Here is a 10,920-nt window from a genome sequence, read left to right as displayed (position 1 = left end):
ATGAAAATTAGCCATCCTTCAATTTAGAACGTCAACTTTTAGATCCGGTCTGTCCTTTTCCATTACTACTTTAAAACTAATAGAATTATAGTCACTGGCCCTAAAGTGCCCCCCCCCCATTGACACCTCAGTCACCTGCCCTGCCTTATTTCCCAAGAGTTTGTCAGGTTTTGCACCTTCTCTAGTAGGTACATCTACATACTAAATCAGAAAATTGTCTTGTACACACTTAACAAATTCCTCCCCATCCAAACTCTTAACATTATTGCAGTCCCAGTCTATGTTTGGAAAGTTAAAATCCCCTACCACAACCACCCTATTATTCTTATGGATAATGTAAATCTCCTTACAAATTTGTTTCTCAATTCCTGCTGACTATTAGGGTGTCTATTATACAATTCCAATAAGGTGATCATCCCTTTCTTATTTCTGTTTCACCCAAACAACTTCCCTGGATGTATTCCCAGGAATATCCTCCCTAACTATAGCAGTAATGCTATGCCTTATCAAAAATGCCACTCCCCCTCCTCTCTTGCTCAACTTTCTATCCTTCCTATAGCATTTGGTAAAAATCACACAACACCAGATGAAGGAGCGTCGCTCTGAAAGCTAGTGTGCTTCCAATTAAACCTGTTGGACTATAACCTGGTATTGTGTGATTTTTAACTTTGTACACCCCAGTCCAACACCGCATCTCCAAATTCTAGCATTTGTATCCTGGAAAATTAAGCTGCCAGTCCTGTCCATCCCTGAGCCATGTTTCTGTAATTGCTGTGATATCCCAGTCCCATGTTCCCAACCATGCCATGAGTTTATCTGCCTTCCCTGTTAGGCCTCTTGCATCTAGTTCTCTGCTTTGTTTCTGCCTGCCTTGACTGTTTGACTTGCTCCTTTTCCCAACCTTACCAGTCTCAGATTGATTTCTTTCCTCACTATTTCCCTGTGTCCCACCATCCCACATTACTAGTTTGGGCTGTATGACAATTGTTGGATATAATAATGCACATCTCCCAGTATCAAGGTGCCTTAGTAAAATTTAATTATTGGGAATCAGGAGACAACTCTCCATTGGCTGGAAGATTCTTTGTGCCTAAATGTCCCACTTCATTGTATACTATATATTATATTATATATTATTTACCAATTACATGTCCAATCTGGAAATGTATTATTTGTCTTCCTCTAATGAAGCATATGTTTGTATAATTATACTAGCAAATTTGATGTTATACATAAATTTTCAAACAGTATTACTGATTCTTGAGTCCAGATGATTTATACTAAACAAAAACTGAAAGAACATTGGATGCTGGAAATCAGAAACAAAAACAGAAATTGCTGGCAAACCTCGGCAAGTCTGGCAGCATCTGTGGAGAGAAATCAAAGTTAACATTTAAGGTTCAGTAACCCTGCATCAGAACTGATGGTAGGAAAATGTTGGTTCATATTCAGAAGATGGGTGGGGGAGGGAAGAGGAATGAACAATAGGTTGAGATTGAACTCAAAGAGAGAGAAAAAACATTTTCTGGGTAAAGATCAGTCTGGGGCAATAAATAGCTACTAATAGGGATCATTAATGGCTGACAATAGGTTGTGTGTGATAGCAGCCCATTTGATGGCAAGGCCTGATGTGTGGGGTTTAGGGTAAGGACATGGGAGAAAGTGTTTAAGCCCTCAAATTGTTGAATTCCATGTTGAGTCCAGAGACTGCAGAGTTCCAGTGTGGAAAATGAGGTACTGTTCTTCCAACGACAAAGGAAGTCAGGAAATGTATCATAGAAAAAGAGAGAGCCTATAAAGTGGCTAAGAGCACTGGGAAATCAGAAGATTGAGAAGACTACAAAAACAAACAGAGGATAACAAAGAGAGAAATAAGGTAGGAGAGGATCAAATATGAAGGTAAGCTGGCCAGTAATATTAGAAATTATAGTAAAAGCTTCTTTCAATAAATAAGAAACAAATGAGAGGCAAAAGTAGAAATTGGGCCGCTCCAAATTGTTGCAGGAAGGCAAGTGATGAGAAATAAGGAAATAGCTGAAGAACTTAATAAGTATTTTGCGTCAGTTTTCACAGTGGAAGACGTAAGTAATATCCCAACAATTAAAGAGAATCAAGGGGCAGAGTTGAGTATGGTAGCCATTACAAAGGGGAAAGTGCTAGAAAAGCTAAAAGATCTAAAGATTTATAAATCTCCTGGCCCCAATGGGCTGCATCCTAGAGTTCTGAGGGAGGTGGCTGAAGAAATAGTGGAGGCTTTGGTTGTAATCTTTCAAAAATCACTGGAGTCAGGGCAAGTCCCAGATGTTTGGAAAATCACAGTTGTAACCCCCTTGTTCAAGAAAGGTACAAGACAAAAGATGAAAAATTATAGGCCAATTAGCCTAACCTCGGTTGTAGGTAAAATTCTAGAATCCATCATTAAGGATGAGATTTCTAAATTCTTGGAAGTGCAGGGTCAGATTAGAACAAGTCAGCATGGATTTAATAAGGGGAGATTGTGCCTGACAAATCTGTTAGAATTCTTTGAAGAGGTAACAAGTAAGTTAGACCAGAGAAAGCCAGTGGATATTATCTACCTAGACTTCCAAAAGGCTTTTGATCAGGTACCTCATGGGAGGCTGCTGAGTAAGGTGAGTAAGGTGTTCGAGGTAAGTTAATGGCATGGATTGGGGATTGGCTGTCTGACAGAAAGCAGAGTTGGGATAAAAGGTTCTTTTTCAGAATGGCAGCTAGTGACAAGTGGTGTACCGCAGGGTTCGGTGTTGGGGCCGCAGCTGTTCACTTTATATATTAATGATCTGGATGAAGGGACTGGGGGCATTCTGGTGAAGTTTGCTGATGATATGAAGTTAGGCGGACAGGCAGGTAGTACTGAGGAGGTGGGGAGGCTGCAGAAAGATTTAGACAGTTTAGGACAGTGTTCCAAGAAATGGTTGATTAAAAGTCAATGTGAGCAAATGCAAGGTCTTGCACTTCGGAAAAAAGAATACAGGGACGGACTATTTTCTAAACAATGAGAAAATTCCAAACAATGAGAAAATTCCTAAAGCCAAAGTACAAAGGGATCTGGGAGTGCTAGTCCAGGATTCTCTAAAGGTTGACTTGCAGGTTGAGTCAGTGGTTAAGAAAGCAAATGTAATGTTATCATTTATCTCAAGAGGGTTGAAATGTAATTGTAGCAATGTGCTACTGAGACTTTATAAAGCTCTGGTTAGGCCCCATTTAGAATACTGTGTCCAGCTTTGGGCCCCACACCTCAGGAAGGACATACTGGTACTGGAGCGTGTCCAGCAGAGATTCACATGAATGATCCCTGGAACGGTAAGCCTAACATTCGATGAATGGCTGAGGATCCTGGGATTGTATTCATTAGAGTTTAAAAGATTGAGGGGAGATCTAATAGAAACTTACAAGATAATGCATGGCTTAGAAAGTGTGGACGCTGGGAATTTGTTTTCATCAGGCAGGGATACTAGGACCCATGGGCACAGCCTTAGTATTAGAAGGGGTCAATTTAAAACGGAAATGAGGAGACATTTCTTCAGTCAGAGAATGGTAGGCCTGTGGAATTCATTGCCATGGAATGCAGTGGAGGCCGGGACGTTAAATGTCTTCAAGGCAGAGATTAATAAATTCTGAATCTCGCAAGGAATTAAGGGATACGGGGAGAGTGCGGGAAGGCGGCATTGAAATGCCCATCAGCCATTTGATGGGCCGAATGGCCTTACTTCCACTTCTATGTCTTATGGTTCTGTAAAGTTATCACATGGTCTGCGCTTCATTTCCTCAATGTAGAGGAAACCACTTAGTGAGCAACGAATCTCTCCTGCTCCTTGAATGCTGCTTGACCTGCTGTGCTTTTCCTGGCTCTCCAATATGTGCAGTCTTCACTTCCACCTTGCAATAAATACAGTAGACTAGACTGAGCAAAGTGCAGAAAAATCGCCACTTCACCTGGAAGGTGTATTTGGGGCCTTGGATGGTGAGGAGGAGGAAGTACACGCGTAGGTGTTACAACTTCTGGTATTGCAGGTGAAGGTGCCAAGAGATTTTGCAGACATGTTGGGAGTGAAGGAAGAGTGAGCTGGGTATCTCAGAGGTAACATCCCTGTCTAAGGCTGACAAGGGAGGGGAGGGAAATATGTGTCTGATAGTGACAACCCATTGATGGTGATAGAAATGGCAGCTAATGATCCTCTGGATGTTGATTTGGTGGGATGGTAGGTGAGGATGTTCACTTTACACTTCCCCAGAATGGCAACAACAAAAGGGTGTTGGTGTGACTCCATTAGATGCTTTGAAACCAGCTCGTGACTCCAAAGGCCACAGAACATTTGTGAAGGTGTCTTTTGAGCTGGGTTAGGAACACACAACTGGAAACCACCCCCTCAGCAAAGACTCATAGCAAGACCCGCTTAAGACTCACAGGCCAGCAGCACAACCCATGGCAGAAGACTATGAGGCAACCCAGAAAGCCCCAGGAGAAGATTTGTCCTGACTTATGAGACCCACCTTCATGGTACGGAACCATCTGCACGTCAGAGAGGAAGGAGATTCCTATGGCCCAGCTCAAACACGTGGATCAAGGCGGATAATATCTTTTCTCAGAAGGACAGAACTAGATAGTGAGTAAATATTGTGGGAATTTGGGAAATGCTCACAGTTCGTTAATAAAATTGAACTGTACTGCAAACGAAGTCTGTGTTAATATGTCCACCTCACCAACAAAGTTCTTGGGTCAGTTGTTTTTATACACAAACTGGTCAAAGTATCCAAAGCATGGACAACATTCTATTATTTCTGTGTCTGCAGAATATATTACTGCTTCCTTTTATATTCTTTGGAAAGTCAGCTTCATTCTTTCTCTTCACCTTTTTAACCTTGTTTCCTAACATTTTCATATTCTGCAAGTTTTTTTTATTTTGTTGTCTATGTACCTTTTTCTCCTTATTTTTGCTTGTTATTACTTTCTTAATGATCCATGGTATGTCATTACTGATTAGGTTTCTCTTTGCTTTTTAATGGGATACATTTCTTTTGGATTTAATTGATTACCATTTTGATTGTTTTCCACTGTTGATCTATAACTCCAACAATACATCTTTTTCCTTTATGTCTTTCTCGGCTCTGTTCTTCCTTCCGTAAAATATTATTTGTCACATTTTTCCAATTTTGGTCTTTGTCCTTCTCAATCTTTACCTTAAAACATAGCTTAATAATCATGGATGATTTTAACTATAACTTTTCACTCAATTTATGTATTCACTCATATATTACTTCTTCCATTTCCTATTAGTTGGTTTGCAAATCAGCTTTAATAGAATGATAGATCCTTTTTTTTATTTTCATCTACTTGGATTCTGTTCATAATCCTCATTTCCAAAGTCCCTTTTTCCTCCTGCCATGATGTTAATTAACTAGCCAAACCTACATTGTTTTTTGCCCATATTTTCAGATTGAGTTATAACTTCATAAATATATTTGTCAGACCTGTTCTTTATGTAGTCATGTTTCAATTGCTCTGATGACATTCAATTCTTCGCTATGAATTACTGCTTTCAATTTTTAACAGTGATATAAAACTTCCACTTTATACTTGCATTTGTTCTGTGAACATTTGTACCATTCTTGTTCCTTACCCTTGTTCTGACCTTTTTGATTTCCTATTTGTTTTAATTTCAGAAACCAGGCTATTTCTGCCAGGTTGCCCAGCCATACCATTTTTTTAGACTAAAAGTCCTATTGGTGGCCCTATTTAATCTTTCCTCTAAATAGAACATTGGTCCCACTTCAATCCAGGTGAAGCCCATCCTAACTGTACAGTTCTTTCCTATTTCTCCACTAGCTCCAATGAAACATAAAAGAATTCCCACTTTCCCACACAGATCATCAGGTAGACCTGCAGTTACCAAGGCAGATGGTGGCTGCCAAGTAAGTTTAATCAAGTTTCTCAATAAATAAGTCAATTCATGAAATACATCAAATCTTGTTTTAATGCATGGACCTTTACTGAGCTCTGCTTAAGAGGGTAGAATTAAAATTATAAACTTGTAGTCAGTGAGACGAGTTGCTTTCTTTGCTGAGGCTTCTAGTAATTTTTTTTAAGAGAATGCAAACTAATTTGCAGGTTTTTTTTTATAAATAGCAGCAGAAAAGATGGGTTATTTTCACTGATACTGCAACATATTCAAAGGAAAGGTCTCAAAATATTAGCTCGCTTAGGGTTTCATTTTTCCAAGGCCCATTAACTGCATGCTGAGAGTTTCAGATTGTACAAATTTCTGGTTTCCACTTTTTGTGCTACAACTGGAAATAACAAAATAAAACTTACAATAATGCAATCATACACTACCATCAAGCTTGTACCACCATAAATTTACGACTATACTTACCTAACACTCGCTCCACCTTCCCACACTAAGCCCAAAACTTTGAGTGCTCATCCAAGTACTTTTTAAAGCTTGTGAAAGTGTTTTAAAGCACCTCTACTACCCTCCCAGGTACTGCATTCCAAATTCACACCATCCTCTGTGTGAAAATAAATTTCTTCAAGCCCCCACCAAACATCCTGACTTTCACCTTAAAACTACTGACTGTTCCCTCATTACTGACTGTTCAACGGCTGCTTTCTATCCACTCTGTCCATGGTCCTCAAAATCTTATTCACTTTAACCAGTTCCCTCTTAGTTTCTCTGCTGTAAAGAAAACAACCCAAACTTATCCAGCCTCTCTTTAAGATTAAACTGTCAATCCCAGGAAACATTCTGGTGAATCTCCTTTGCACCCCCTCCAGAACAATCAAATCCTTCCAATAGTACAATGATCAGAACTGCATACAGTACTCAAGCTGTTGACTAACCAGTTTTGTACAGCTCCAATATAACCTCTCTACTCTTATAATTTATGCCATGAGGGGCATGGATAGGGTAAACGGACAAAGTCTTTTCCCTGGGATGGGGGAGTCCAGACCTAGTGGGCATAGGTTTAGGGTGAGGGGGAAAGATATAAAAGGGACCCAAGGGACAACTTTTTTCATGCAGAGGGCGATGTGCGTATGGAATGAGCAGCCACAGAAAGTGGTGGAGTTGTAACATTTAAAAGGCATTCTGAATGGGTATAAGAGGTAGGATTTGGAGGGATATGGGCTGGGTGCTGGCAGGTGGGACTAGATTGGGTTGGAATATCTGGTTGGCATGCTCAAGTTGGACCGAAGGATCTGTTTCCATGCTGTACATCTCTATGACTTTATAACTGATAAAGGCAAATTTCTTTATTACCCTACTAACCTGCCTTGCTACCTTCAGAGATCTGTAGACAAGGACCCAAGATCCCTCTATTCCTCTGAGCTTTCCACTATCCTGCCACTCATTGAGTACTAAACAAAAAAATAAAAGAACTGCGGTCGCTGGAAATCTGCAATAAAAACATAAATTGCTGGAAAAACTCAGCAGAACTGACAGCATCTGTGGAGAGAAAGCAGAGTTAACGTTTCAGATTCAGTGATCCTTCTTCAGAACTGTTTGTGTCCTACCACTCAGCTCACTTTGGATCCACCTTGCCAAATTACCCAGGATCCCATCTTCTCTTATTGTCTTTATCACTCTCACCAATGAGACCCTGGCAAAAGCTTTGAGGAAATTCATAAAATGACATCAACTTCACCACCCTTGTCTACACAACTGATCACCTCTTTGAAAAATTCAATAAATTTTTTAGGCATGACTTTCTTCTGATAAAGTCACGCCAACTATCCTTGACTAAACTTGATGGAGATTAATTCTCTCCTTCATTTATTGAATCATTTATTATTATGTGTATTCCATCTAATCAATATAAAATATAGCAAAAAGTGTGCACCATCGCCATGCATAGCACCATTCAAATTAACCTAAAATGAAATAAAAAATAGAGAAAGATAACATAAAGAGAGTCCAACTTTCCCTTCTCCACCACTCTGGGTGACGCCAGCCCATGCCACGCAGAAGTGAGAGACCCGCTCCAGGCTTCACAGGCCAGCTGACTCTGTACCACGCTGCCTCTGAAGATGCTGCTGCCACTCCAGAGCTCATTGAATTTTCTCTAATAGTTTCCCTATCGTTGATGTGAGATTCACTGTATTGTAATTCCTTAGTTTATCTCTACTACCTTTCTTGAAAGTGGAACCACATTAGCTGTCCTCCAGTCCTCTGGCACTTTCCCTGTTGCCATAAAGGATTTAAAAACTTGGGTCAGAACCCTTCACTCATCTCTCTCAGCAGCGTGGCATACAACTAACTATTCAGACCTAGGGATTGTTCATTTTTAAACCTGCTAAAACCTCCTAAGTATTTATACTTACTATGGAAATAGGCCCTTTGGCCCAACTTGTCCATGTTGATCAGATTTCCTAAACTGAACTCATCCCATTTGCCTGCATTTGGCTCATATCTCTGAAAATCTTTCCTATCCATATAACTATACTCTTAAATCTAGTCATAATAACAAAAATTGAAAACATTACTGCAGTTCAGGTTCATAATGTTTAATGTAACAAAAATGTAGTAAGTTAATAACTCTACTCAGCTCATGAAAATTGTCCATAGAAATTGCTACATGGTATTCCACATTACTGCTCTTCTATTTCCAGATGGCTGTGTGTGCATTTGGAGGTTAAGATTCATTTTTGTTCCTTTTTTCTATTTTTATCTATTGTTAATAAGGGGATGCATTTCTTTGAACACCCCTCTGCCCCCCCTCCACACTACTCCAAGATTGTTAAAGATCCCATTTAAACGTGTAAACAGAACTTCCTCCTAGTTTTAGCAACATAATGGAAGGAACTCGAAGGAAATTTATCCTGAAATATCATCATTCAGTTCAATTATCTGGATACCATGCTAAATGTTGTCCTAACTAGGCAATAAGATGTTTGTGCATACCAGAATTGGCAATTCTGTGTTTGGAAGTTTAAAAATAAAGTTTAGGACCAATTTGAGATCAAATCAAACAAGGCTGAACATGTCCAGAACCATTGTTATTACTAATTTTCTGTACTAATAGGAACCGTTGACAAGTTATCACAAGAAATTCACCAAGAAAGATTTTCTTTCCACCAAATCTTTACAGCATTAATAATATTAAAAACTATTACTAATGAACATTCCCACTGGATACTCTGAACTACAATATCAGATTGAATGTTAGCTTCCTTTGATAATGCATTTTTGTGCATTCAACTTCAAGTGGTACTTTGGAATAAGAACCTTTGTCAGATACACAGGAGAAAAAGCAGCCTAGAATGGAAACATGGAACCAAAAGAGTCATGTAACAACATATATTAAGTGGTTATCACTTTTTTTTATTATTTAAACAATTTTTCTAACCAATCTGTTCAGAGTGTGTTATTACACACTTCTGGAGTAGTTAGTACTTGAAGCTGGGCTTCCTAATCCTGGGGCAGGAACAAGACTTTTGCACCACAGGAGGATCCCCAGGTTATCACCTTATATCTATCATACTCAAACCTGATCAGTAAAGATATTTAAACTCCAGCAATTTTGTTTCACATCTGTTCCATTCATGAAAGTCATTATTTAAGTGAGTAATAATGCAACATCGGCAATTATATTAATTCATCAGTTAAATGTTCTAAGTTCCTGTTTAATTAAAGTATTATTTCGATCTAGGTTTACTTTAAAATTTTTAAAAGTGATCCAAGTTAGGAAGTTAATGTTTACTCCCTTTACCATGCTCATACCTGATTACCCGCATTCTAGAAACAGAGCTGGCATTTTTGGAATATTGCGTGCAATTCTGGTCTCCCTTCTTTCGGAAGGATGTTGTGAAACTTGAAAGGGTTCAGAGAAGATATACAAGCATGTTGCCAGTGTTGAAGGGTTTGAGCAGTAGGGAGAGGCTGAATAGACTGAGGTTGTTTTTCCTGGAGTGTCAGAGGCTGAGGGGTGACCTTATTGAGGTTTTTAAACTCATGAGAGGCATGGATAGGATAAATAGACAAGGTCTTTTCCCTGGGGTGGGGGCATCCATAACAAGAGGGCATAGGTTTAGGGGGAGAGTGGAAAGATTTAAAAGGCACCTAAGGGGCAACATTTTCAGCCAGAGGAAGTGGTGGAAACTGGTGTAATTACGACATTGAAAAGGCATCTGGTTGGGTATATGAATAAGAAGGTAACAAGTACTGGCAAATGGGACTAGATTAATTTAGGATATCTGGTCAGCATGGATGAGTTGGACTGAAGGATCTGTTTTCGTTCTGTACACCACTATGATTTTATGTGGAATAACTTGCGGGCGGCACGGTGGCACAGTGGTTAGCACTGCTGCCTCACAGTGCCAGAAGACCCAGGTTCAATTACCACCTTGGGCGACTGTCTGTGTGGTGTTTGCATATTTTCCCTGTGTCTGTGTGGGTTTCCTCTCACAGTCCAAAAGATGTGCAGGTTAGGTGAATTGGCCATGCTAAATTGCCCCTAGTGTTAGGTGTAGGGGAATGGGTCTGGGTGCGTTGCTCTTCGGAGGGTCAGTGTGGACTTGTTGGGCCGAAGGGCCTGTTTCCACACTGTAAGTAATCTAATCTAAACTTCAGTTGTTTAAATCATTTTTCATTTCAGTTGGGTTGAAATTTTTCCTCTTCCAGCATGTGCATCTTACCCACTTCTTCAGCTGGGGCCTGTTTCGTTGCTGCTTTTCAGTAGTTTTCAGTGGCAGCTTTCTGAGGTCCAAGCATTCCTTTGTCTCTCTGCCAGTAGCCATGCTTCTACATAACTCTTGATCACTCAATCTCAACACCATTTCATCATTATGGTATTACTTCAATCCAGCTGCATATTGTCTTTTATGTTTAGTTATTGAAGTGATTGCAAGGCAGATCTGCCCAGTCAGGATCTCATGGTAATGCTTACATGACGACAGCAAACCAA

The sequence above is a fragment of the Chiloscyllium plagiosum genome, chromosome 1 (genome assembly GCF_004010195.1).
Source record: "Chiloscyllium plagiosum isolate BGI_BamShark_2017 chromosome 1, ASM401019v2, whole genome shotgun sequence".
NCBI classification, from domain to species: domain Eukaryota; kingdom Metazoa; phylum Chordata; class Chondrichthyes; order Orectolobiformes; family Hemiscylliidae; genus Chiloscyllium; species Chiloscyllium plagiosum.
This window is presented reverse-complemented; position numbering follows the sequence as displayed.